Here is a 26,864-nt window from a genome sequence, read left to right as displayed (position 1 = left end):
TCTCAAGGTAAACAGGGAGCACATCAGCCACTCAACAAGGTGAGATAGTGCAGGGTGGGCTGGGTTTTTCCCAGTTCAGGCTCCCGGGGAAAGAGGGAGGAGGACAGAGGCCGGGGGTCTCCCTGTGAATCAAGTAAGGTGGTTCCCTTGGCTCAGCTCCGCATCCTCATGGGCATAGAGCAGCCTGTCTTTAAGTAGGGGCCACAGCAGCCTCCAGTGCGGGCTGGGAGTTGCCGAAGGCCAGTCGTCCCCTCAAACCCTGAGTCCTCTGGACACCCTGGGTCACCTTGTGGCACCATTTCTCAGGCTGGGATTCCACAGATTTGTCATATATACAGAAAAACCAAAGAGAGCAGACAATTTTGAAGCAAATTCAATGCGGTGCTAACTTGGAATATGTTAAGGAGTAAGGTTCTCCAGTTACTTACATTTCTCTTTCCAATTTTGTAAATAAATATAAGAAATAGAACTTGTATTATATTTTAAAAATCAGTGTCTTCTGTGACCTTACCTTGCTGGAATATGCTAAAGACATATAATTCATGATTTCAATAGGACGCGTACAGATTGTGTTTTAATTGAAAGTTGTAGGCAAAGTTTGACGGGTGTTAGGATGAAGGATTATGAGTGAGGAAAAGAGGGGAGAGTTTCACAGTCCATTGTGACTGTGCAGGTGTCATGATAGGCTGTATTGCATGTGGGGTGGGGAGCAGGGTCACCACTCTTACCACCCTGTATCATTAGACCTCTTGTTCCTCACAGGGCCCAGAGGGTGGGACTTGGGCTTTTCCTCTTGTGATTGTTTCCATTAGCTTCCCCAATTGCAGCTTTGTGTAGAGAGGAGCTTGTCTGCTTCCCCCTGGGAGAGTGGTAAAGCTTTCTTTGCCCATAGGAAAGGATCTGGTCTATAAGGGCCACCTATGTTTGCTTGGACCTTGTGTTTCAACATCTAACTTAGCCAAGGCCGATTCCTACCTCCTGCCCCCAGACGTGAGTCAGAGGACCTGGGACAGGACAGATGCCTCACCTTGGTATTTCAGCATCCTTCTGTGAAAAGGATGAGAATAGTTCTCCAAGGCTACTCCAGGTCCTCAATCTCGGACACCAGCTTCCCCAGCTGACCACCTGTCTTGATCTTATCTTTCTGAGTGACCACAGAAAAAATGGGCACAACAAACCATCCTCACAGGGCTCCTTCTGGCATGAATTGACACACTGGAGGCAGTGGACATCAACACATTTTAGGAACATGGGTTTTTCAAGATAACTGAGGCAGACGAGACATCTCCTTCCTTCTTTAAAATGTTCAGCCATACCCACTCTCTGTGGAAAAATGAGCGTGATATTAGAGTTTCCTAAGGACCTACAGGAACAGGACTGCGTGGGGTTTTATCCTCTTTGCTTGCATAGACATGTCACGTACGTACTACGTGTCCTCCCTTTACTAGGAAATGCCACACACTACAAATATAAACATAAGTGACTCTTGGTGCTGCTCTTCTGATATCTTCTGATATTTGAGATGCTGAGTAGAATTAAAGACTCAGTTGGTCATTCAGCTTTGACCTGAGCTGGGAAAATAGACCAGACCTGGAGTGTCCAATATTGTAGCCACCAACCACCTGTGGAAATCGAGCCCCTGGAATTCAGCTCCTCTGAATTGAGCCGTGCTCTGAGTGTGACATGCACACTCATTCTGAGGACAGAATAAGAAAAAAGAAGAAGAAGAAGAAGAAGAAGAAGAAGAAGAAGAAGAAACTTTCTTGTTGAGGTTTTAAAAACAATGTATTTTTGAAATCAAATACATGTTGAAGTGGTACCATTTTGCCCATTACAATGATTTGATTTTTGACTTGTTTCTTTTTACCATAGAGCTACTAGACAATGTGTAGTTGACATGGGTGGGTCTCATTCTATTTCCACCTGCGATTGCCAGTCTAGGCTGAGAGATCCTCCCAACTCGCAGAACAACCTGGAGGTGGCTCAGACCCACAGCAGCAGCTGAGAGGTTGAACCAATCAATGGGAGAAACTCAATTCAACATCTCGTATAACGGTCCAAGTCATGATCTGTTTAGGGAAAAGAAAGAACATGACATCTCTCAAGCCTGGGTACTGAAAATCTACTCCCACCCACAGCTCCTAGAGCAGAGAGCCCAGGCGTATACAGTGTCCCTAGGGGCACACACTGTCTTTGTGATGGAGGTGGCCTCAATAACATTTGCTGTATTCATAGAAGGATTCGTTCCCTGGACTTTGCCGTCTCACATGTGCCTTCTGTAGAACACTGACCAGCAAAAAGGAGGTTGCAGAAGAGTGGACTCCTCCTCTAGGAGATTCTTCTCTGGTTCCCAACTCCCTTCAAAGGGGACGCAGTTCTGAAATGAGATTGACTCAGAAGGGGCTTCTTATGTTAAAGGGTCCTCTTGCCACCCTACCATATCAGGACTCACCTATTTCATCATCTGATCAAGAAGGGGAAATGTTAAGATTATCTAAGAATTATTTCTAATTTCCTACCTCAGAAGTAAAGTCTGCAATTCTCCTGCTTCTTGTACATTTTCACACATTTCCAAACTTGAGCTGAATAAATGAAAGCAAATATGAAACTCGTACAATGCCAACATGGAGAAGTGGTGGTTGTTTTTTACTTTGAGAGACATTGTTCTAAATGGACTATAAATGCTCTGAGTTCACACCTTTGCCAGCCACCAACAGATTTATACCTCATACACTTTACTAGGATTACCAAGGGGTGGAAATTCTGTGAAATGGCTAATCAATAATAGTTTTGATGTGAATGTTAGTTTAGATAAAAGATGCAGGATAGGATTTATTGTAACATTAGTGGTCTCATTTCTGTTACACTCGGTAGCAGAAGTTTCAAAACAGAAACGTTACTGTCCAATTTCCTGTGATTTTGCACACAGTCCAGTTTGCTTCACAAATCCTTGAAAATACATATTTGCAATCACAGAGAGAAATAAATATCTTGGGAGAAATGATGGTGTCCACGGAGTGAGCTTTTAGAGTACACTTCTCGAAACAATGATTGTTACATTTCATTAAAACATTTTAGTTTTTAACAGGGCCCCTGGGTAGCTCAGCCAGTTAAGCATCTGACTTTGCTCAGGTCATGATTTGTTGTTTTACACGTTCAAGCCCCACATCAGCTCTGTGCTGACAGCTCAGAGCCTGGAGCCTGCTTTGCATTCTGTGTCTCCGTCTCTCTCTGTCCCTCCCCCACTCACACTCTGTCTGTCTCTCTCTCAAAAACAAGTCAACATTAAAAAAATTTTACGTTTGGGGCACCTGGGTGGCCCAATCAGTTGAGCATCCGACTTCGGCCCAGCTCCTGATCCCACGCTTCGTGAGTTTGAGCCGTGTGTCAGGCTCTGTGCTGACTAGCTCAGAGCCTGGAGCCTGCTTTGGATTTTGCGTCTCCCTCTCTCTCTCTGCCCCTCCCCTACTCTGTCTGTCTCCCAAAAATAAACAAACATTTAAAAAATTTTTTTTAAATTTTCCTTTTAAGTAATCTCTGCACCCAATTTGGGGATCAACTTCATGACTCAGATATCAAGAGTCACACACTCCACGGATCGAGCCAGCCAGACAAGCCCTCATTACTTTTTACAAAATCTAAATATGAGAATATATTTATTGCATTCACACCAGTGGGGTCTGTGCCTAATTCCTTATAGATAGATAGATATCGACCCTTTAACATTGGGTTCAAAGAGATTGGGAGGAATCCTCCTTTTTCTTAAAGAGACTTAATAGACATGGCTTAAGACAGGGTTTCTTAAACTGGGCTCTGTTGACATTTTGCGCAAGATAAGTCTTGTGAGGAGCTGCAGGATGCCTTACAAAATGTTTAGCTGCATCCCCGGCCTCAACCTGCCAAATGCCAGTGGTGCCTTCCCCACTGTTGACAACCTTAAATGTATCCAGAATTTGCCAGATGTCCCCTGGGGGCCCAATTTCTCCCTGATTGGGGACCACCAGAAGCCAATATCATGTGTCCCAGAGAACCGGGAAGGTACTCTCTCCAGGTACAATAATCTAGTATGTACCTGAATTAAGTAACAGTAATATTGGACTAATGAGGCATTGAGAGGGTGTGAATACAGTGAGTGAGAGAGAGAAACTCCAATGTAAGTCTGGAGGCCAGGATTCAAGGGGAGGTGAGGGGAGCGCTGAATTATTTTAGTTAATTTAAATTATTCCTATACATTCATTAAATTAATTGGTTTCTCACATTTTATACATTTTTTTTAACGTTTATTTATTTTTGAGACAGAGAGAGACAGAGCATGAACAGGGGAGGGGCAGAGAGAGAGAGCGAGACACAGAATCGGAAGCAGGCTGCAGGCTCTGAGCCATCAGCCCAGAGCCCGATGCAGGGCTCGAACTCACGGACTGCGAGATCGTGACCCGAGCCAAAGTCGGACGCTCAACTGACTGAGCCACCCAGGAGCCCCGGTTTCTCACATTTTAAAGAAGATGGCTAAGGAGATAGCAAGATGGAGAATTTAGATGATTAAACCTTTACTGAGTGCCTACCATCCAATCCATGCCTGGCAACAGGGATGTGGTTTTGTCACACACTGACTCTGGGTCTGGAGATTCCAGGCAGAGATGCGATTCTCAGGACTCAGTCTGACAAATGGATTATTTCATTATGTTCCTAAAGTATAGCCTAGGAGATCCTGAACAGTACCGTCCACTCTATTGCTGTGCTATGAATGATCTCTATCTACACTCTCCTCTATGGTAGCAACCAGCTCTGAGAGGCTCTCGAGCCCTTGAAATGTGGTCACATTTCATGTGTCACAGTGGAAATCTTAACATTTTGGACATATCGGATTAAAATATATTACTCACATTAGCTTCACTGTTTTACTGGTTTTGATTTTCCTTTTTCCAGTGTGTTTACTGGAAAAGGCGAAACTATGTATGTGCTTTGCATAATTTTTATCAGAGAACAGTGACCTAGAAGGTGGAGAATTGTGCCCTGTTGGAATCCTGAAAGTCACCCTTGTTCTGGGTTCATGTCTAGACCAGGTAGTACATGCAGAGGGGGATCCTGCCAAGTCTGGGTCCTCCTTGCATCTCAGCTCAAAGCCCTGGACATTTTTTTTTCTTTTTTTGCAATGTAAAGACATATCTTTATTACTTCATTTTATACCTTTATAAAATGTATATTAATTTAATACCTTTCCTATTGTTTTTCTGATTAAAATATACATACAATGGCAGAGTAGAAAATCTTAAGATTTAGAACATATAAAATTAATAGAAGTCTGATTCTACTATTCAAAAAGAACACGATAACATTTCTGTTCACGTCTCCCATATTGACACAAGAAAATTTTACCTTAGTTTTAGTTGACATTTTTCTTTTTATTATATCTCCTTAATGTAAATATTATTTTAATTACTATTTTTCATTTTATGCCTTTTTCTATATGTACCACCCCTGATTCTAAACTTCTAGACTAATTTGGTAGAGGAAAAACATGTAATTAATATAGCTGTTAGTTTTTTATCAAAAACGCAGGCATGTGTGTTTCAGTGAAGAGCTAAAGGTAAACTCCTTGTCCCACACCTTTGCTAAGAATATAAATATGGCTTCTATGTAATTATTCTACATCAAATTGTGTTTATAATTAATGGGTCTATAACCTGACTAAATTACTTTAAGATATAATGATAATTTTAATATTTCATCTGGGACAAATTTTAAACTTCGTTCTAGAGATGTCCTTGGACTCATGTTGGTAGAAATGGGTATGGATTGTGTTTTAAATTAAAACATGGGACCTCTCTTTATTCCCAAAATATTTTCTTTTTCCCTCTTCACCCTGAAATTTTGACTAGTGATTATAATAGGTGTTGGAGGGGTCAGGTCATTTCCCTTCATGTTGAAAGGGCAGGCCTATGCCAGCCGACTCCATCTTGTTCTGTATCCTCCACCTTGAGTGACTATGTCCCCGACATGACCCCTTTTCCCGGAAAAATCGCGGAAACCTCAGACCGCGCCTCCTGCCCTTGAGTAACCCCCTGCTCACCCATTCAAACTTCCTGATCAAAACACGCCCAGCGACCTGCCTAACAGGACTCCGACCCTTCCTCAGCCAATCGGCCGAGGCCAAGACCCTTGCCCAGCCAATCGGCTGAGGCCACAGCCATTACCTCACCAACTGCCCCTAAGCCCCTATTTGTGCTTTTGAAACTCGATCTCTCTCCCTGGTATCTCACCGCTGCATCGGTACAGGTAGGGGATTGAGCTCGAGCTAGCTCGAATAAAGGCTCTTTTGCTTTTCCATCGGACTCGGCTCCCTGGCAGTATTTGGGGATGACAAATTCTGGGCAAAACACATGTAATTTATTTTCAACAGAGAATGACAATGTGTGAGACCAGGGTTCAACTTTTGAAACAAAAGCACTTAATCTCCAATGGTGCCCCTTTCTCTGAAGAGACGCACCTGTCCACACAGCAGAAGTTGGACGGTGTGCAACTGCATTCCCCATGAAAGCTCTGTTGCCATGGCGACGAAATGAGGTAAGATGCCCTTTTTTCCAACTGCCAGTCTCTGAGCTGAGCAGTTGCAATCTGATAGCGAGTGAGTTCTCAGATCTGTACCTAGCGTCTTCGAAGATGGGCAATCTGAATTGTTGCTGCGGTGGTATGTTCATAAAGATCTTAACACTGTCTGCTACTCACTGGACAGTTAGCTGTTGCTCAAAATATTTTTCCGTGGTTTAAAATCTCCTCTCTCTGTCTGGTCGTACAGAGTTATGAATGTTTTATAGTTTTGTTTTATCGCTTGATTTTCGGTTATTCGATCAAGATAGCTCCCTTGATATTTTTTCTCCATTGAGAAAAATGGACTATATCCTGCACCCCTTTCTTGTCACCACTAGGTATTCCTAGGGGAAGACATACGGCAATGTCTGTTGTAATGTAAGATCTTTTAAAAGTCCAAAAGTATGTATTCAAATTATTCATTACAGAAATGTAGAGTGAATCCAGAATGGTTGATATGGATGGTATCCATCATTGTTTTTAACACGCTTTCCCTATACTCCTTATACCAAAAAGGGGTATTGGGTTCAGTATTTGGGGAGATGTGCTCCTTCATTCACATAAAGAGTTGTCCAAAAGAGACCCTAACAATATGAGACTTTCAACAATTTGTGGCCTCCAAACACACATTTACTTTTATCCTTTGGGTGTTATCCAGAATTACACTGTATACAATGAGTGATCCAATGATCACTCTGGAGAACCATCATGAATATTTCTGGTCAAGGGCCACAGAGAGTGGGATCCAGGGGTCACCAACAGCTTTTTCTTTTTTCTTTTCTTTTGTGTTCCTTTATTTATTTATTTCTTTACTTTTTTTTTTGATGCCTCTGATTCTGTCAAAACTAAATTGTGTTGAGGTAAAATGATAGTTTTTCGGCAAAGCAAAGCAGCTGTGTGTCATAGAACAGCGGTTTGGGAACTCAGACTCCCAGGTTTGAAGCCACCTCCGGAACTTGCAAAATTGTAAGGTCTCATTTAATATCTATACCCTCTAATGAATCTTTCTGACCACTTGTCATACACCGCACACTTTACATGCAATAATTCATTCAATGCCATCACAAACATATGTGATGGTTTGTTACTCTTCCTACTTCTCAGGAGGAGAAACTGAGGCACAGAGCTTCTTGTGTCCAGGAGCACGAACTCCTAAGAGTCAGGATGTGAACCCAGGCCTGTAGTCCCAATGCTCATGCTTTAACTACTGAACTGCATTTCTACTTAGCCATGGGATCACTGGCTGTGCAAAGGAGTTCCAACATTTGCGTGTATGTCAGGAATCACCTGGACCAAGGAAAATCCCAAATGCTGTCTGTGATTATGAGGTAGTCTCTGTGGTCCCATAGCCCAGGGAAACTCTCCAGCCAGATTATTATAGAACTTGCCATGGTCACTAATATGAAAAGGGTCTAGAAATCTTACATGGTTCTGGTCAGTTCAAAGATTCTGAAAGTTTGGAGGCACGAGTTAGGAAGACCTGGTCAAATTCTGCCAGTGCTGAGCTACTCTTCAGCACTTGGCCTGAGTCCAGTAAGGACTGAGGAGGTCCTTTAGAGGTGTTGGATGGCATTGTCAATACGAGTGAGCCCTAGTAATGCTGAAGTTCTGTGAGCCTACCCGTGAGACACTGAAAATGAAGCCTCAAACTACCAATTCACAATGAACCTTGTGCCATCACCCTCATTGCTGCTCCCTTGTACAGGTGAGTTAGAGAGCTGGTCAGTGCCTGGTCAATCAGTTTCACGGTGTGGTCATTCTTCAGGACACGGCACAAATCTCATAAGAATCGGGAACATAACGGGCTGGTGCCTTACTCAGCTGCTGGAGCATGCATCTCCTGCTCCCTGGGTGATGAGTTCAGGCCCCGTTGCATGTGGTGTGTGAAGACTCATTACGGAAAAAAGATTCAGGGACATCATGTAGTATATTTGGTAACATTATCAGCATGAGCCCTAAAAACAGTTTGATTCCCATGAACTACACACTGCAGGGATCATGACCAATAAGAACTCAAACATTTGATTACTAGCCCGGTGTCCATCCTCCTCGTTTTGACACTCTCACCCATGCTCCAGTGGGGCCTTTGCTCCTTAATGAACTATCCCATTGCTTGCTAGTAAATGAAAGCCAATAGCTGACATGCTTAATGAATATATATCCGGGTAGCATCTCAAGGCGAGACTAGTAGAAAAATAGCACATAGTTAATAATACTGTTTGGTTTTAAATGGTGGGCTTTCCTTATGTACAATTTGTTAATAACTGATGAGCTTCATAACAAAGGATTTATGATTAAATAACAGACTGCTGTGCCTAGATTTGAATCTAGTCTCTCAGTAAAGGGTTGTTTATAATCACTTGCAAAACAGTAAACAGCAGATGAAAGATCAATGCAGGTCCGGGTGATCCTTAGGGAGAGTCATGGCAGTAGAGGAGGAGGAGGCTTCTCCAGGCCGTGGGTATGGAGGGGCCCATCTAAAAGGAGATGGGACATGGGCCCCTGCCACTGCAGGGTCTAAAGAAGGATGAGGAGTGTGTAGAGATCAGATTTGGGGGAAGAAGGAGGAATTGGGAAGGGGCCCACTCAGAGCCAGTACAGCCCCTGCCCTCCACCAGCCAGGCCTCAGTCCTGGCTGCTCAGATGGTTCCACAGACCAATAGTCAGTGCCACGTTAAGTGTCCCAGCCTACATTCAATAAACCATCAAAGCACCAGCCCGATGGGCCAATTTCGCAGTTAATTCACAGTAGCTGCTCAGCCAGGCTTAGTCAACTGAAGGGAAGCTAACTCTTGGCAGAGCTGTTACGTGACAGTTGGTTTGGAATGTGGTGGCTTCAGAGTCAGTTGGGAGCTGAGCAGACCGTTGGCCACTGAAGGTGGCCAAGTGGCCATTGGGGAAGGCTCCTTGTGAGACCCTGTTATGCCCAGAATTTGTGGTCCCCAAATACCGCCAGGGAGCCGAGTCCCATGTAAAAGCAAAAGAGCCTTTATTCAAGCTAGCTCGAGCTCAATCCCCTACCTGCACTGACGCAGCGGTGAGATACTGGGGAGAGAGAGTGAGTTTCAAAAGCACACAGGTTTGATAGGGGTCTAGGGGCAGTTGGTGAGGTAATGGCTGTGGCCTCAGCCGATTGGGTGGGGAAGGGTCCGAGTTCTGTGAGGCAGGTGGGGGAGGGGGTTGCTCAAGGGGAGGAGGTGTGGTCAAGGTGAAGGACACAGAACAAGATGGAGTCGGCCGGCCCTTTCAACCCCGGTAGTGTGGACGTGGGGGGAGGATGGCCACTGTTGGGCTTCCCCTGCTCCTTCAGAAGGGCTTCACTTGGTGGTAACTGCATTGTGCCTTGGGTCAGGGGTTGAAACCTAGAGGTGGGAGGCTGAGTTAGGATTTGCACTTTTCTCTTAGCTTAGGCACCTCCTCCAGGGCATCAACTGTCTTCCACATAGACCTTGGGGAGGAAGGTTTGATAAAGAGACTGGGGGACCCCCTGGCTCAGGGGTTCAAGGCATGATCTCAGGTGCCCTGGGAAGGTCCCAGATTTTCAGGGATCTCTGTCCCTGAACATCTACATTCCCATCCTGGACCTCCCACTCTTCAGAATAGTGAATCTTGGTGAGTCACTTAATCTCTCACAGAAAATATGGGTCACAGACCCTGCCCTCTCTGCCCCATGGGGTTGATATGGGGATCCCAGGAGATGGTAACAGGCCTTCCCCATGAGCTGTAAAGCATCCTAGCCATGGACAGGATGAAAAGGAAGCTTCCATCCTCCTTTGTCCTGTAGCCATCCAAGTCACCACTCTAGACTCAACCACTACCAAGTGTTTAGATTAAAGTTCCAGACATTTAGTGACTAAACACTTACACACTGCTTCTGAACCATCAGTCATTTTTTTCTGAAGGGTTTTCCTACATTTAATCACTTTCAACTTCATACCATAAGACTAATAAGCAGACTCTAAGAAAGTTTTCTTTGTGCACTATAGGGAACTTAGGCACAGTCCAACAGGCACCAACCCCATCCTCTCAATGACTGGATTGCACTGATTTCTACACTGTCTCACCCAGATAAAGGTATTTGCCCACACCATGTCTGTTGGAGCTTGTCTTCTTTTTCTTTCGTGGTAAGGGTACTCAACCTACAAACACATTCTTACTGACTTTCAAGCAGTTCATCACAGGCCCTATGTTGCAAGGCAGGTTTCCAGAACTGACTTCTTTTGTATAAATGAAACTTGGTGCCCTGAACACCAACACTGCCTCCCTTTCCCCTCCCTCCAGCCCCTATTCTATTCTCTGTTTCTATGCATATGACTATTTTAGGTTCCACATGTAAGTGACATCCTGCAGTATTCATCTTTCTGTTTCTGGCTTATTTCACTTAACACCAGTCCCCCAGGGCCATCCGTGTTGTCACAAATGACAGGATTTACTTCCTTTTTAAGGCTGAGTAGTCTCCCATTGTATGGACAGACCACATTGTCTCTGTGCATTTGTTCATCAATGGACCTTCAGCTGTTTCGCTATCTTAGCTTTTGTGAATGCAGAACAAGGGAGTGCAGAGAACATTCGGGAGAACAGATTTCAATACTTTTGGATGTGTTATCCCAAAGTGGGATTGCTGGATCAAATGGCACTTCTTTTCTAAATGTCTTGAAACACTTCCATATTGTTTTTTCATGGTGACTGCATCAGTTTACATAGTCTGTTGGGTAACTTTTAAAAGGTCATTGATTGATTGATTGATTGAGGGAGCGGGGTGGAATCCCAGTCAGGGATTTGATCCCAGACACCTTGAGATCATGACCTGGGCCAAAATCAAGAGTACGACACTTAACCAAATGATGAAATAATCGTTATGGTCAGGAAGATCGGGCATTACTGCTGGCATCAGTGTGGAAAGCTACCCTGAACCCAGGTTCCATGCAGGACAGAGGCTTGAGGGTGTGGAGAAAAGACAGATTTCCGAGGGGAAAACCTATGTCTATGTTTACAGTGTGAGAAGACACTGTATTCACTGTGGTGTGTGTGTGTGTGTGTGTGTGTGTGTGCACGCGCACGCGTGTGTGTTTGAGACAGGCAAAAACTGAGGGACAGGGAAACACACAAAGAGAATGAGACACACTCATAAGAGAGAGAGAGACAGGTGAGAGAGAGAGAGAGAGATGTGTGTTTCCCCAGGAGACACGTGCCACTGACACTGCACATGACGAATGTCTACACGCTCAAAAAACTCCTCATACTGCACACTGCAAGAAATACAGCTGAGCGTGGCTCAGCAGTCACATTCATTCCATGCAGGTAAGCAAAGCCTCCGTATGCTCTTGCCCATGTTCATACCAAGCAACAGTCCTTGAGTTATTCTTGAGGAGGACCAACAAGGTACTGACGTGTATTCTGTGCCCTTCTAGGTGTCCCTAAGGAGGAGAAGCAGCGGACCCTTCCTGAAAGGAGGCAGCAGGCTGTGGCTGAGGTGAGCTTGCCTTTCTTTCCACGAGGAACACAAGTGTTGTCTTAGTGGCTTTCAAATCAGCTTCTGTTGTAAATATGACTATATACATTTTCGATGATAATGTTACTTTCCCTGATGGGGAGAGTGGTGAGTGGCTGCCTCTTGCCAAGTGTAACCTTGGTCACGGGGACATTTATCACTGGCAGTGCAAAACCTGGTAATAAACAGTGTCCTAGGATCTTTTTCATCAGCAGCAATTTGTCCTGCTTGGGTGAAGAATTTTCTACTCGGCATCCTAAGTGGTCTTGAGAGACACATCCCCAGGAAAATCAACTTCTAACAAGCATCCTATGCATTTGCTTTGACTCAACAACTGTGTCCCATCTTGCATCCTAAAGTCACCAAGAGAACTGAATAGTGGTGGAAATACTGTATATCATGATCTCACCCTGATGGTGTTTTCTTTCCTAACATTCAGGAAGCTGTAGGAGCACAGGAAGAAGGTATGTATCCTGGAAACTGTTTCTTGCTGAGGAAAATGTTTAGATGGTGACGTAGGTGGGGCATTCTTGTCTTCAGTCTGGAGAGCTACTCTAATTCCAGAGTCCTGGGAGGACTGGTGCTTGTGGGTGGGGGGGAAAGACCGATGTCCCAGGTGTAAAAGTAGGTGATGTTTCTACAGTATAAGAAAGATAACGTATTCCTTGTGTGCGGTGTGACTTTGTGTGCATGAGTCTTGGGGTTGTTCTGTATGTGTGTGTATGTTGCGGGATTGTGACTGTGTATGTCTGCGTGTGTGTGTATGTGTGTGTATGTGTGTTCTTGAGAGATTCAGAGACAAAGCCATAACATAAAGAGACAGTCACATTGAAAGAGTGGGAGAGAGAGAGAGAGAGAGAGAGAGAGAGAGAGAGATGTGGGTTTGCCTAGAGGATATGTGTCACTGACACTGCACAATAACCAATGTCTACATTCTCAAAAAACTCCTCATACTGCACACTTCAAGGAAAACTGCTGTGCGTGGCTCAGCAGTCACATTCAGTCCATGAAGGTAAGGAAATCTGCCGTATGCTCTGGCCCATGTTCGTATCAAGGAAAAGTCCCTGAGTTTTCTTGAGCAGTACTAACAATGTACTGATGTGTGTACTGTGTTCTTCTAGGTGTCCCTGTGGAGGAAAAGATATGGGCTTTTCCTGTAAGGAGGCACCTGGCTGCTGGTGAGGTGAGCTTGCCTGTCTTCCCCTGAGGAACACAATTACTTTCTTAGTGTCTTTCCAATCAACTTCTGTTGTAAATGTGACAATATACATGGTAGATGAGATGGTTTCTTTCCTTGGTGGGGAGAGGGGTGAGTGGTTGTCTCTTGCCAACTGTTACCTTGGTCAGGGGGACATTTACCACTGGCAGTGCCAAACCTGGTGATAAATAGTGTGTTAGGATTAATTTTATCAGCAGCAATTTTCCCTGCTTGGGTGAAGAATTTTATAGTCTCCATACTAAGTGAACTTGAGAGACACATCCCCCAGAATATACAACTTCTGACAGCCATCCTATTCATTTGCTTTTGTGGCCTTTGACTCAACCACTGTGTTCCCTATTGGATCCTAATATCACCAAGATCTAAAGAGTGGTGCAATCAGTGTGCCTCACCTTCTTACCCTTATGCTATTTTCTTTTCTATAGTTTCCTGTGGTCTCTGGAACCATGGAGAATGGTAGGTATTCAGGAATCAATCATTTGCTGTCTTTAGTCAGGGGAGTGCTTCTGATTTTGGGTTTCCACTGAAATGAGGGTCACAGATGTAGTGACAAAGCGGATTGTCAAAGGGTAAAAACCATGTTCATGTGTTTACAAGCACTCATGTGGCATTCAGGTAGTGAGTTTGTGTGCATGGAGACTGGGTGAATCTCTTTGTGAACTGACAAGTGTGTGAAGTGAGCAGGTATGTGCTTGTATGTGGTCTCTGTGTGAGAAGTTTACGTTCCTCTAGATTAACATTTCCCTAAAGAGCACAGTTGCTGGTGTGAACTTTGCCATTCATAAGAAAAATCCCATCACCGAGCTTCATGATGTGTGTCTGTATGTCAAAGTATATAAATATGGACAATTTAAATATAGTTAGTATATTATACACCAAACATAGCTTGTTTAGGCTGAAAAAAAAAATCCTATTACTAGCCAGGAAAACATTCACAGGATTCTGAAAGGGAAATATGTTTTCAGAATCCATATGATTCTGTGAATCATGACTTCAGTTCAAGGTAGACCAACTCTGAGGAGGCTGTTTCATTGCCTTCAGGACACTTGGACCGATCCTGATGAAGGAGAAGGAGCCCTAATGGTATCTAATTGGCCTCTGAGGACAGGAAGCTTATGGAAGTGATGAATTATGGAGGGGTTGGCACAGGCTGTGGGGATAGGGGCTGGACGGGGAGACGAGGCCTTTTAACCCCCAATTCCTAGTACTTTCTCTCACGCCTCTACTTTCTGAGGCAAACCCTGAATTTCTAGGCTGAGTTTGTCATCAGTAATAATTTCAGTCCTTGCTCCTGATCCTCCTTGTGTGGGGCACCCACCAGAGTTGAGACTAGAGTGATCCCAGAGTCCTTGCTCCATCATACTTCAGCAGTAAAGGGATAATTCCCCCAGGGTTACTGCCTTCCTGCCCCTCCTATCCTTTCCCAAAAAGAGATTCAAGGAGCCTGAGAAGGAATCCTCCCCCTCCTAGCTGGAGGGCTGGGGCAGGTGGCCCCTGGTGCAGGCGTATGCCACACCCAGTTCTGGAGGGTATCTGAGAAGAGGATCCTCCCGCTTCTAGAAATCCTTTATCTCAAGATCTTAGTATCCCAGGGGTGTGGAAGATAATGCCTGCTGTGTGTGGTTAAATGCAGGAATGAAATCAGCAGCCAGGCTCTAAGGGTCCTTGCTCCTTCAAATACTTCAGCTTGAAAGGGTGAGAGCACGATCCAGGGTCTTGGACTAGATCTTAAGCTGGAAATATTGAGGGGTTGCAGAGGGAAGACACGAAGGACATCCAGGCTATGTGAGGGTAGAAGGGGACACCACGGTGGCAGGATTATTTGAATCATTGTAGCATCAGCACCTGGGCCCAGCCTTAGCCTCACCAAGGATGACATTTGGGCTCCTTCTGGGTGGGATGAGGCAGGACAAGCCAGCATGCCGGGTGAGAGCACCGTACGGACATCTTCCTAAAAGCCTGGGGAGAGGGGCATCCTTCCTGTGCCAGCCTCTTCTCCATCTACCAGACTCTTTCATTGGTGGACACCGGGGAGGAGCAGACAATGGAGTCAGGGCTCCTGTTGGCCCACCTGGGACACGCCAGCAGGGATGGAACCAGGGTCAGGCTAGACACAAGTACGTTCCCAGACCCGATCCACCTGGGCCAGCAGGGACCATTTTTCACTTTTCACCTGCTTCCGGCCATCACCTGACAGCCAGTCCTTGTCTACACACTGTTGGCCAAGGGTTGTCTGGCTGGAAACACATTCATACAAAAGGGATCTCATCCCATGTGACCAGGGCAGCTGTAGAACATTCTAGTTGCAGAGGAGGTGAGAGGGGCACAGGCTCCAGTGCACAGGGAGCTCAGCAAAGTGGTGGGGGCTGATCCCAGAATGGAGGTAGTCCTTGCTGTGCTCTTTCCTGGCCCAAGGACATCAGTGTGAGAGTTTGTCTGAAAGGTATGGGAACTGACAGGTCCAAATACTGTCTCTGACCTTCCTTCCACTCATGGGCACAGGAGCCACAGCTCTGCATGGTCAAGGGCACCGACAGCCTCTCCGTCACTGCTCATCCCCCAGGTGCTCAGCCCTAGGCAGCCCATGTTTGGCCCCAATAAATGCCTGCTGTTCACAGCCTTGGGCTGGGAACTGGTTTAGGGGTGGAAAGGTCCCTCCTCAGTTCACCCAGGCCTGTTGGGCCCCACACTATGCTAGCTGTCTGCCCAGGCACTAGTCCAGATCAGAACAAGAAGGGTGGGCTCCTGGACAGTGAGGTGCTCCCCCTCTGCCCCGCTGCTCTGGATTACATGCAGCATGAGTGTGGGGGTGTCATGCTCTTCACTCTGTTTATAATGTGCCCCTGCTGGGATTCCCCTAAGACCTGGGTGTTGACCTTCCACTCTAAGTATCCCCAGGGCCTCACGCAGTGGCTGCCACATATGCATGAGCCCAGGGAGAACCTACAAATGAATGGTCAGATGAGGCCAGCAAGCTCCTCTGCAGAAACCTCCAGGACTGGGAGGTCACGTCTTCCTCATGTGTACATCCTAAAGTTGTGCTATCCAGGGCAGCGGCCACTTGCCACATAGTCATTAGCCACACTAGCCACATTTCAGGTGCCCGGCAGATGCATGTTTACAACGCAGAACATTTCCACCCTCACAGAGGGTTCTTCTGGGCAGCTGCTCTGAGCCAGGCACAGGGTCTTCTCGTGGAACCCGCCATACCCTATGTCTGTCTGTAACAGTTGGAATGTCAGCTTGCGCAGGTGGCCCTTTCTTGCGCAGGTGAGAGCTATCATGATCCAGTGCAGCTGGGGAAGTACCAGATGAAGGGGGATCCTTTCTCTTGGTTGAAGGTTTACAACTGTGGTCAATGCCTTGTGGAAGGGCTCTGCCTCTGCCAAGCCCAGGGAAGCTCTGAGGACCCAGAGGAAGGGCAAGTGATGCCGGCTGAGCCAGTGTGGCCTCAGTGGGAGTTGCAGGAATGGTGGAGCCCCTGTCTGTAATAACCTGCTTGCTCATGCTTGTGTCTCCAAAGATTGGGTGTTGAAGAGCCTGTCTGACTCTGGAACTGATGATGAATAGTCATCAGATAGGGAACTGCACTCAGGTAGGAATCAGTGGGAGAGGGTTCCTGGGAACAGCTGGCTTATACCTGATGCTTTGTAGACTTAGAGTGGGAGTTATGAAATCAGAAAGTCAAAGGAAGGATGTGCAAAGCCTTGTTTTGTTCTTTTAATGTAATAGTAGGGTCTTTTAATAGAATAGATGTGTTCTCACTCTGGGCTTTGAATGTGCTCTGTCTGTAACCATCTTTTTAAAGTTTTTTTTTTTTTTTGTTAAACCAAGTTGGTTAACATAGTGTAATAATGGTTTCAGTAATATAATTTAGTGATTTATCACTTCCATATAACACCCAGTGGTCATCCGCACCAAGTGCCCTCCCTAATGCTCATCACCTATTTAGTACATCCCTCTACCTAACACCCTTCCAACAGTCCTCAGTGTGTGAAGAGTTAATCAAGTCACTTATGGACTGTCTTCATCTCTGTTTTTATCTTATTTTTCCTTCCATTCATCTATTTTGTTAGATTCCACATATGAGTGAAATCACATGATACTTGTCTTTCTCTGACTGACTTAATTTGCCTACCATAACACACACTACTTGCATCCATGTTGTTGCAAAAGGCAAGATTTCATTCTTTTGGATCATGGAATAATATTTGCAAAAGGCAAGATTTCATTTTTTTGGCTCATGCAATAATATTCTATTCTATATCTTCTTTATCCATTCATCAGTCACTGGACACTTTGGCTCCTTCCATAATTTGGCTATTATTGATAGTGCCACTATACACACTGGGGTGCATGTGCCCCTTTGAATCAGCACTCCTGTATCCTTTGGATAAATATCCAGTCATGCAATTACTAGGACGTAGGATAGCTCTATTTTTAACTTTTTTGCAGACCTCCATACTATTTTCCAGAGTGGCTGCACTAGTTTGCATTCCCACCAACAGTGCAAAAGTGTTCCCCCTTCTCTGCATCCTCGCCAACATCTATTGCTACCTGCATTGTTAATTTGAGCCATGCTGACAGGCGTGAGGTGGTATCTCATTCTGCTTTTGATTTGTATTTCCCTGATGATGACTGCTGTTGAGCCTCTTTTCATGTGTCTGTTAGCCATCTGGTTGTCTTCTTGGGAAAAATGTCTCTTCATGTCTTTTGACCATTTCTTCCCTGAATTCTTTGGTTTTTGGGTGTTGAGTTTGGTAGTTCTTTACAGATTTTGGAAACCAATCCTTTATCTGATATGTCATTTGCAAATACCTTCTCTGATTCCATCAGTTTTGTTGATCGTTTCCGTTGCCGTGCAGCAGCTTTTTATCTTGATGAGGTCCCAAGAGTTTTGTTTTTGTTTGTTTGTTTTGTTTTTGTTTTTTGCTTTTGTTTCCTTTCTCTCCAGAAACATGTCTACTAAGACATTGCTGCGGCTGAGGTCAAAGAGGTTGTTGCCTGTTTTCTCCTCTAGGATTGCGATGGTTTTCTGTCTCACATTTAGGTCTTTCATCCATTTTGAGTTCATTTTTGTGTATAGTGTAGGTAAGTGGTCCCATTTCATTCTTCTGCATGTCACTATCCTGTTTTCCCAATACCATTTGTTGAAGAGACTGTCTTTTTCCATTGGATATTCTTTCCTCTTTTGTCAAAAATGACTTGGCTATACACTTGTGAGTCCATTTCTGGGTTCTCGATTCTGTTCCATTGATGTATGTATCTGTGTTTGTGCCAGTACCATACTCTCTTAGTGATTATAGCTTTGTAACATAGCTTGAGGTCTGGAATTGTGATGCTTCCATGTTTTGTTTTCTTTTTCAACATCACTTGAACTATTCAGGGTCTTCTCTGGTTCCATACATATTTTAGAATTGTTTGTTCTAGCTCTGTGAAGAAGGCTGATGTTATTTGATAGGGATTGCATTGAGGCTGTAGATTGCTTTGGGGAGTATAAATGTTTGAACAGTATTTTTTCTTCCAATCCATGAGCGTGGAATGTCATTCCAATTCTTTGTGTCTTCTTCAGTTTCTTCATAAGCTCTCGATACTTTTTAGCGTACAGATCTTTTACCTCCTTGGATACGTTTATTCCTATGTATCTTATAGTTTGGGATGCAATTGTTAATGGGATAGATTCCTTAATTTCTCTTCCTTCTGCTTCATTATTGGTGTACAGAATGCAATTGATTTCTGTACATTGGTTTCATATCCTGCGACTTTGCTGAATTCATGTAACAGTTCTAGCAGTTGTTTGGTGGAGTCTTTTTTTTTTTTAAATATGAACTTTATTGTCAAATTGGTTTCCATACAACACCCAGTGCTCATCCGAAAAGGTGCCCTCCTCAAAGCCCATCAACCACTTTCCCCTCCCTCCCACCCTCCATCAACTCTCAGTTTATTCTCAGTTTTAAAGAGTCTCTTATGGTTTGACTCAATCCCTCTCTAACTTTTCTTTCCTTCCCCTCCCCCATAGTCTTCTGTTAAGTTTCTCAGGATCCACATAAGAGTAAAACATATGGTATCTGTCTTTCTCACTATGGCTTATTTCACTTAGCATCACACTCTCCAGTTCCATCCACGTTGCTACAAAAGGTCATATTTCATTCTTTCTCATTGCCAAGTAGTATTCCATTGTGTATATAAACCACAGTTTCTTTATCCATTCATCAGTTGATGGACATTTAGGCTCTTTCCCATAATTTGGCTATTGTTGAAAGTGCTGCTATAAACATTGGGTACAAGTGCCCGTATGCATCAGCACTCCTGTATCCCTTGGATAAGTTCCTAGCAGTGTTATTCCTGGGTGATAGGGTAGATCTATCTTTAAGTTTTTGAGGAACCTCCACACTGTTTTCCAGAGTGGCTGCACCAGTTTGCATTCCCACCTACAGTGCAAGAGGATTCCCATTTCCCCGCATCCTCTCCAGTATCTATAGTCTCTGGATGTGTTCACTTTAGCCATTCTGACTGTTGTGAGGTGGTATCTCAGTGTGGTTTTGATTTGTATTTCCCTGATGAGGAGTGACATTGAGTATCTTGTCATGTGCCTGTTGGCCATCTGGATGTCTTCTTTGGAAAAATGTCTATTCATGTCTTCTGCCCATTTCTTCACTGGAGGATGGGTTTTTTGGGTGTGGAGATTGGTGAGTTCTTTATAGATTTTGGAAACTAGCCCTTTGTGTGATATGTCATTTGCAAATATCTTTTCCATTCCATCGGTTGCCTTTTAGTTTTGTTGATTGTTTCCTTTGCAGTGCAGAAGCTTTTCATCTTGATGAGGTCCCAATAGTTCATTTGTGCTTTTAATTCCCTTGCCTTTGGAGATGTGTCAAGTAAGAAATTGCTGCAGCTGAGTTCAGAGCGGGTTTTTTCCTGCTTTCTCCTCTAGGGTTTTGATGGTTTCCTGTCTCACATTCAGGTCCTTTATCCATGTTCAGTTTATTTTTGTGAATGGTATAAGACAATTCTCTAGTTTCATTCTTCTGCATGTTGCTGTCCAGTTTGTTCTTGCTAACTTTCCATCACACACATAAAATGATGATACACAGGCTACTGTTAAATTTTCAGAGTAAATAAGGGAGAAAACTAAATTCAGAGCAGGAAAGTGAGTTTCACAGGAGGGTACTTTACCTTGGTACCAAAATCGAAGTGTTGGCTAGTTGATGTAGGCCATGAATCATCAGGACCAGGTTTGTCGGAAAGACTTTGGAGCAAAAATATACAACAAAACCATGTTCATTTTTTTTTAAAAACAAAATTTAAAAAATTAAGGGAAAGGTCAGCTATCTGTTTATTCAACGAAGTTTGTTGGCATAATTAAAAGTTGGCCTCTGTTTTTTCCATTAAGTTTTATTTTAATTCCAGTAATATTAACATCCAGTGTTATATTAGTTTAAGTTGTACAATACAGTGATTTTCCAACTCCATACTCACCCCGTGCTCATCATGACAAGGGCACTCCTTCATCCCCATCACCTCTTTCACCCCTCCCACCACTCACCTCCTCTCTGTTTGTTCTCTGCAGTTAAGAGCCTGTTTCTTGGTTTGTCTCTCCCTTTTCTTTCTTCCTTTGCTCATTTGTTGTTTCTTAAATACTACGTGAGTAAAATCTTATGGTATTTGTCTTTCCCTGACTTTGCTTACCATACTACTCTCGGGCACCATCAAGGTCATTGGAAATGGCAAGATTTCATTGTTTTATGGTTGAGTAATATTCCAGTGTGTGTGTGTGTGTGTGTGTGTGTGTGTGTGTATACATATCCACACACATACATACATATAGGACTTCTTCTTCGTTCACTCGTTTGTCAATGGACGCTTGTGCTGGCTATTGGAAATAATGCTGCAATAAACACAGAGGGGGGTGTGTCCCATGGAATTCGTGTTTCTGTATTCTTTTGGGTAGTATCCAGTAGTGCAATTACTGGATCATAGGAGAGTTCTGTTTTTAATTTTTTGAGGAACCTCCATATTGTTTTCCACAGGGGCCGCACCCATTTGCATTTCCACCAACAGTGCCAGAGGTTTCCTTTGTCTCCACATCCTCGCAAACACTTGCTTCTCGGGTCTTGGAGTTTAGCCATTCTGACAGGTGTGAACGTGGTATCTCGTTGTAGTTTTGGGGAGCATCTTTTCATGTGTCTGTTGACCATCTGCATGTTGTCTTTGGAAAAATGTCTGGCTATGTCTTCTGCTCATTTTTAAACTGGGCTTTTTTTTTGGAGGGGGGATGTTGCCTTGTATCAATTTTTTATACATTGTGGATACTAACCCTTTACAGGATTTGCAAAACATTTGCAAATATGTTCTCCCATCCCAGAGGTTGCCTTTTAGTTTTGACGGTTTCCTCCACTATGCAAAAGCTTTGTAGTTTGATGTAGTCCCCATAGTTTATTCTTGCTTTATTTCCCTTGGCTCAGGAGACATAACTAGTAAAATCTTGCTACAGCCAAATGTCAGAGAAATGACGGCCTGTGCTCTCTTCAAGGAATTTTTATGGTTTCAGGTCTCACACTTAGGTCTTTAATTCATTTTGAGTTTATTTCTGTGTATGGTAAAGAAATTGGTCCAGGTTCATTCTTTGGCATGTGGCTTGTCCAGTTTTCCCAACACCATTTGGTGAAGAGACTGCCTTTTCCCCACTGGACAGACTTTCCTGTTTGTGGAAGATTAACTGACCATACAGTTGTGGATTTATGTCTAGGTTTTCGGTTCTATTCCATTGAGTTATGTGACTATTTTTATGCCAGTACCAACCATACTGTTTGGATCACTACACCTTTGGAATAAAATTGAAATCTGAGATTACGATACCTCCAGTTTTCCTTTTTTGCAATATTGCTTTTGCCATTCAAGGTCTTTTGTGGTTCTATACAATGGTTAGGATTGTTTGTCCAGCTCTGTGGCAAATGCTGTTGGTATGTTGACAAGGATTGTATTACATCTGTAAATTGCTTTGGGTAGGTAGTGTAGACATTTTAAAAATATGTATTCTTCCCATCTATAAGCATCAGATGTCTTTCTCATTCTTTCTGTCATCTTCAATTTCTTTCATCAGTGTTTCACGGTTTCCAGAGTACAGGTCTTTCATACTTTGGACCCTGTTTTAAAAAAGCTTTCAGTTCGCTATTTTGCCTCCACCTCTCCTAACCTGTGAAATCTCCAGGAAAGACCCAGTCTGAGTTTCCATAACCAAGTGTGAGAGGCAGGGAATTCTCTGAAACGGTTGAAAATTAAATCTATAAACGTTACCACAATGACTTCTCACCTCACATCTGTCAGAATGGCTCAATTTCAACACACAGGAAACAACAATCATTGCTCAGGGTGTGGAGAAAAACAACCCTTGTGCACTGGTCATGGGATGTAAATTGGTATCGCCACAGTGAAAGCCAGTATGGAGGGGCCTCAAGAAATTAAAAATACAAGTACCATAGGATCCAGTAATTCCACTACTGGGTATTTATTTACCCAAGGGAAATGGAATACTAATTTGAAAAGATATATGCACCCCTATCTTTATTATAGCATTATTGACAATAGACAAGATATGAAGCAACCCAAGTGTCCAAAAATACATGAACAGACCACGTACACACACACCCATACACACACACACACACACACACACACACTGGAATATTACACAGCTATAAAACAGAATGAGATCGTGTCATCAGCAACATCATGGATATACCTAGATGGTATGAGGCTAAGTGAAATAAGTCAGACAGAGAATGACAAATCCTATATGATTTCACTTCTATGTAGAATCGAAACAAGGGAACAAATGAACAAACAGAGAAAAAGCAGAAACAGACCCATGAATGCAGAGAATTGACTGTTGCCAGAAGGGAGGGGAGGTGGGGGGATGGACAAAGTGGGTGAAGGGGAGAGGGAAGTTCAGGTTTCCAGTTATAGAATGAATAAATCACAAGGATCAAAGGTACACCATAGAGAATCTAGTCAGTGATATCGTAATAGCATTATACATTAACAGATGGGAGCTACATTAAGGCGAGCATGGAGGAACATCCAGAATTGTCGCATCACACATTACATTGTGATTCAGGTAGACCTGCGTTTAAGTAAATATACGAAAGTGAAGGTTTCTATGTTATGAGTGGAAGTACTAACTAGAGATTAAAAGATTAAAAGTTCCCAAGGCCAACTCTTTTCCTACACTGGTCTTGCCGTATTGAGGTCCATAATAACTAGCAAGTCCTTAAAAACCTTCAGGGGCATTCAGCTACCCAAGGAGAGAGACTGCGATCAAAATGGTCCCGGTAGTTGTGCCTCTATTTCTCTATTCGCTGCCTGAATATTTTCTTCCCTATGAGCTCCCACTCCTCCATCACTCTTCAGCATGGTTCAGTGGCATTCTCCAACCTTTCAATCTTTAGCCTATGAAGGCACAGACTCCTAAAAGAAGGATGGGCTCAAATGACCGAGGGTAGGAGCCATGTCCTGCTCCTGGAGAACAAGCTAATTGGGAGTCTCAGTCATCCACACAGTCACCTCAACATAGGCATGTTATCACCTATCCAGATGAAGCTCCCTTACTGATTTGACAAGTCAGTCTTACCTCTACCCAGCCCTACAGGTACATGGGAAGGGCATCACAGATTCAGGAATAGAGGTGGAGTGAGGAGACAGCTTGCCTTGGGCCATACATCTCTGTAGTTCAGAATCTCCACATCCAACCCTCAATTCCTTGAGAGGATCTAAGCCATCCTCCCTAAGTGGGGGTGCAAGTAGATGATATCCTATTTCTCTTTGCTGTAAACAGACTCTTCCCAGCAGCTCAAATGATTTTCAATCTCTCTCAACAGAAAATCTGAAGTATGCTCGCACCTTCAATGAAACCAACAGACACAAAAGCAGAAAACTGGTCAGGACCCTCTTGAACTCTCTATTTGAATATGCCTTTCTAAGCAACTCCCCTAATCCTGGGTCCTTCATTCCTGTCATTCACCTTTATCTCACTTGGCATAAACCCCCATCTTCTGACATCTTTTCTAAAACTCTTATTCCTATCCAACTCAGTGTTCTTCTTGAAATCTGGTCTCCTCTGCTAATTCGATTCTTACCCTCCTTCATTGTATTCATTAGACCCGCTCCCCAGCTTTCTATTATTAAAACATTTGCCTGCACGGTGAAGACAAAAATAAAGAAAGAAAGGAAAGAAAAAAAGAAAAGAAAGAAAGAAAGAAAGAAGGAAAGAAGAAAGAAAGAAAGAAAGAAAGAAAGAAAATAACCCAAATTTAAATCTCATTTCTGTCTCTTATATCCAAATAGGTCACTTCAATCTCTTTTGAGTTTCAAATTCTCCATGGAAACAACCATTGGGCAAGGAGGTTAAACACAAGTTGAAGTACCAGAGGCTATTTTCATGAATTAATCTCTGACGTTCCCTAAATCTTGAGATTCTAAGTGTGCTTTTGATTTGGACTCTGGAAATATGGAGAGTCCTTAGATGGCAGAAGTGGAAAAGTTAATGGAAAAAAAGAAATACCAAGAAAACCAGAGAAGAAAGTAAGGCAAAAACACAGTACAGAAAAGTCATGGGGAAAAAATCTATAAAAAAAGAAAATGCTTCCTAGAATTAGTCAAGGGTACTAGCCCAAAGGGAAACCAGACTGGGAACTTAGGCAACAGAGAATCATATAGCAATATCCTCAAAAGAGAGGCTGAATTTAATTAACGTAACATGGTCTACAACTAGATATCCTTCCCTTACAGAAAACTCAATCGTCTCAAGAAGAGGAGATACCACCACATCTAAGGAGCTGTCTGACTAGATCTTATTATGTAAAAGCCGTGACACCATGGCCATAGCTGACATCCACCTTAAAATCTCTGATGGTAAAAACAAGGGACTAGTTACCACTGTACTAATTACTTTTGTTTGCACTAGTGGTGAAATATGTAAGGGCAAATGCTTGGACTAACCTGGTTTCTTAAGAAAACCCTAAATTAAAGTTCCGACATCATTACCTTTGACATTCTGAGTTGATCTGCCCTAGGATCTGTGTCTTCATCTCAGTGCTTCTGAGGAACCAGAGAATGGATGTGGAAGCTACACAGGCTGACGGGCAAACCCCTCAGCTACTCTTAACTATGGAATCATGGGTCGAGTAATCAACCTCCCTGAACCACAGTTGCCATAGTAATAAAAAGTAGGCTACAATAACACAGCTACTTTGCAAAGCTATGCAATGACTAACTTAACAGATGTTACGCATAGGATATAGTGTCTCGTCCAGGGTAGAACGCTCAACAACTGCTTTTGTTCTCTGTGTTCCCTTAGGAAACACATAATTTTCATTTCATACATTTCATTTCCTTTCATTTCATTTTTTGTTTCCTTTCATTTCATTCCTTTATACTTTGAGAGTGAGTGCACACAGAAAGAGGGAAAGATACCCCGAGGAGGCTGTCAGCACAAAACCCGACGTGGGGCTTGAACTCACAAACCTGAGTTGAAATCAAGAGTCACACCCTTAACCCACTGAGCCACCCAGGTGCCCCAACAAATGTCATTTTTTACAAATCCATAAAAATCCTACCTGGTTATAGAGTCTTCCTCAGCATTCTTATCTGCTCCTAGAGAAGAAAGCAAAATACATGTTAAATCAACAATCAAAAAACATAGGAAATTACAAGTGTATGGCTAATGATTTGTGAAAAAGTCTTCCTTTGGGACCACACCTGGAAACCACACTACACTGAATGGTAATTATACCATTGGTAGGCTTAAAGCACTAAGAAATCTTACCTTCTCCTCTATATTGACCAAAAGCAAGAATGGGTTTTATCAGAATTTGACACCTACAGGTGAACTGACGTTTACAATGACCATCACTGACTGACTCTATGACGCTGGAGGAAAATGGTATCGTTAGGTGAATGTTTATCCTAAGTTGACAATGTCAAACTGAAACCAGCATGATTTTTCTGGACTTCCACTACTAGAGGAGTTAAAAGAGAGTATCTTTATTTTGCTGTTACACGCACGGCAGAACTTCCCCAGCTCTTCAGCAGACACTGTTCAGTTTTAGGACGAAACACCTCCTCACAAAGTGTGCTCTATAGCTATTGTACTTTGCAGCATGGCCAAACCATAGCAAACAGTCTCTCCCTGGCCTTATTTCCAATGGGAAGTTAAGGAAGAAGGATTTGGCATTCCAGTTTGATAAAGTTCTAACCTCTTGAGCCTGTCTCCTTCCATTGCTAGAGACTCTATCTAGTCCCACCGCACATCACAGAGGAGGATGATCCCAGTGTGAGTGCTATGTAGTGGTTCATGATGTCATTTTTCTCAACCCTCCCCATTAGGTGACACACATCTAGAGAAATCATGCTTTTTTTCATGGAAGGCAAATGTCATCAGATCCTCTACTGCTGAGCAAAAAAACAAAACAAAGGCAAAGAATATCTTGAATGCCTACCTTCAATTACCAGGGAATTTTAACTTTCTAAACATTCAAAGATATCCACTGTATGATTCTAACTATATGA

At 43.4% G+C, this 26,864-nt stretch overlaps 1 long non-coding RNA gene across 4 annotated transcripts; it reads right to left on the bottom strand.

Moving 5' to 3' along the window:
* Positions 1-1,824: 1,824 nt before the first annotated feature.
* Positions 1,825-25,951, bottom strand: LOC122232454. 4 transcript variants are annotated; one of them, XR_006209794.1, is made up of 5 exons: positions 25,913-25,951; positions 20,475-20,547; positions 2,520-2,582; positions 2,292-2,377; positions 1,825-2,069 (listed from the first exon to the last, which is right to left on the bottom strand). It is a non-coding gene; the product is annotated as an uncharacterized LOC122232454 (long non-coding RNA). The 4 variants fall into 4 exon arrangements; XR_006209796.1 differs by lacking the exon at positions 20,475-20,547 and having other exon boundaries at positions 25,913-25,949; XR_006209795.1 differs by lacking the exons at positions 20,475-20,547; positions 25,913-25,951 and adding an exon at positions 9,610-9,637.
* Between the last annotated feature and the right edge of the window lie 913 nt (positions 25,952-26,864).

The sequence above is a fragment of the Panthera tigris genome, chromosome D3, assembly GCF_018350195.1.
Source record: "Panthera tigris isolate Pti1 chromosome D3, P.tigris_Pti1_mat1.1, whole genome shotgun sequence".
NCBI lineage: Eukaryota > Metazoa > Chordata > Mammalia > Carnivora > Felidae > Panthera > Panthera tigris.
The sequence above is the reverse complement of the archived record's forward strand: the minus strand, read 5'-3'. Positions and strand labels throughout refer to the sequence as shown.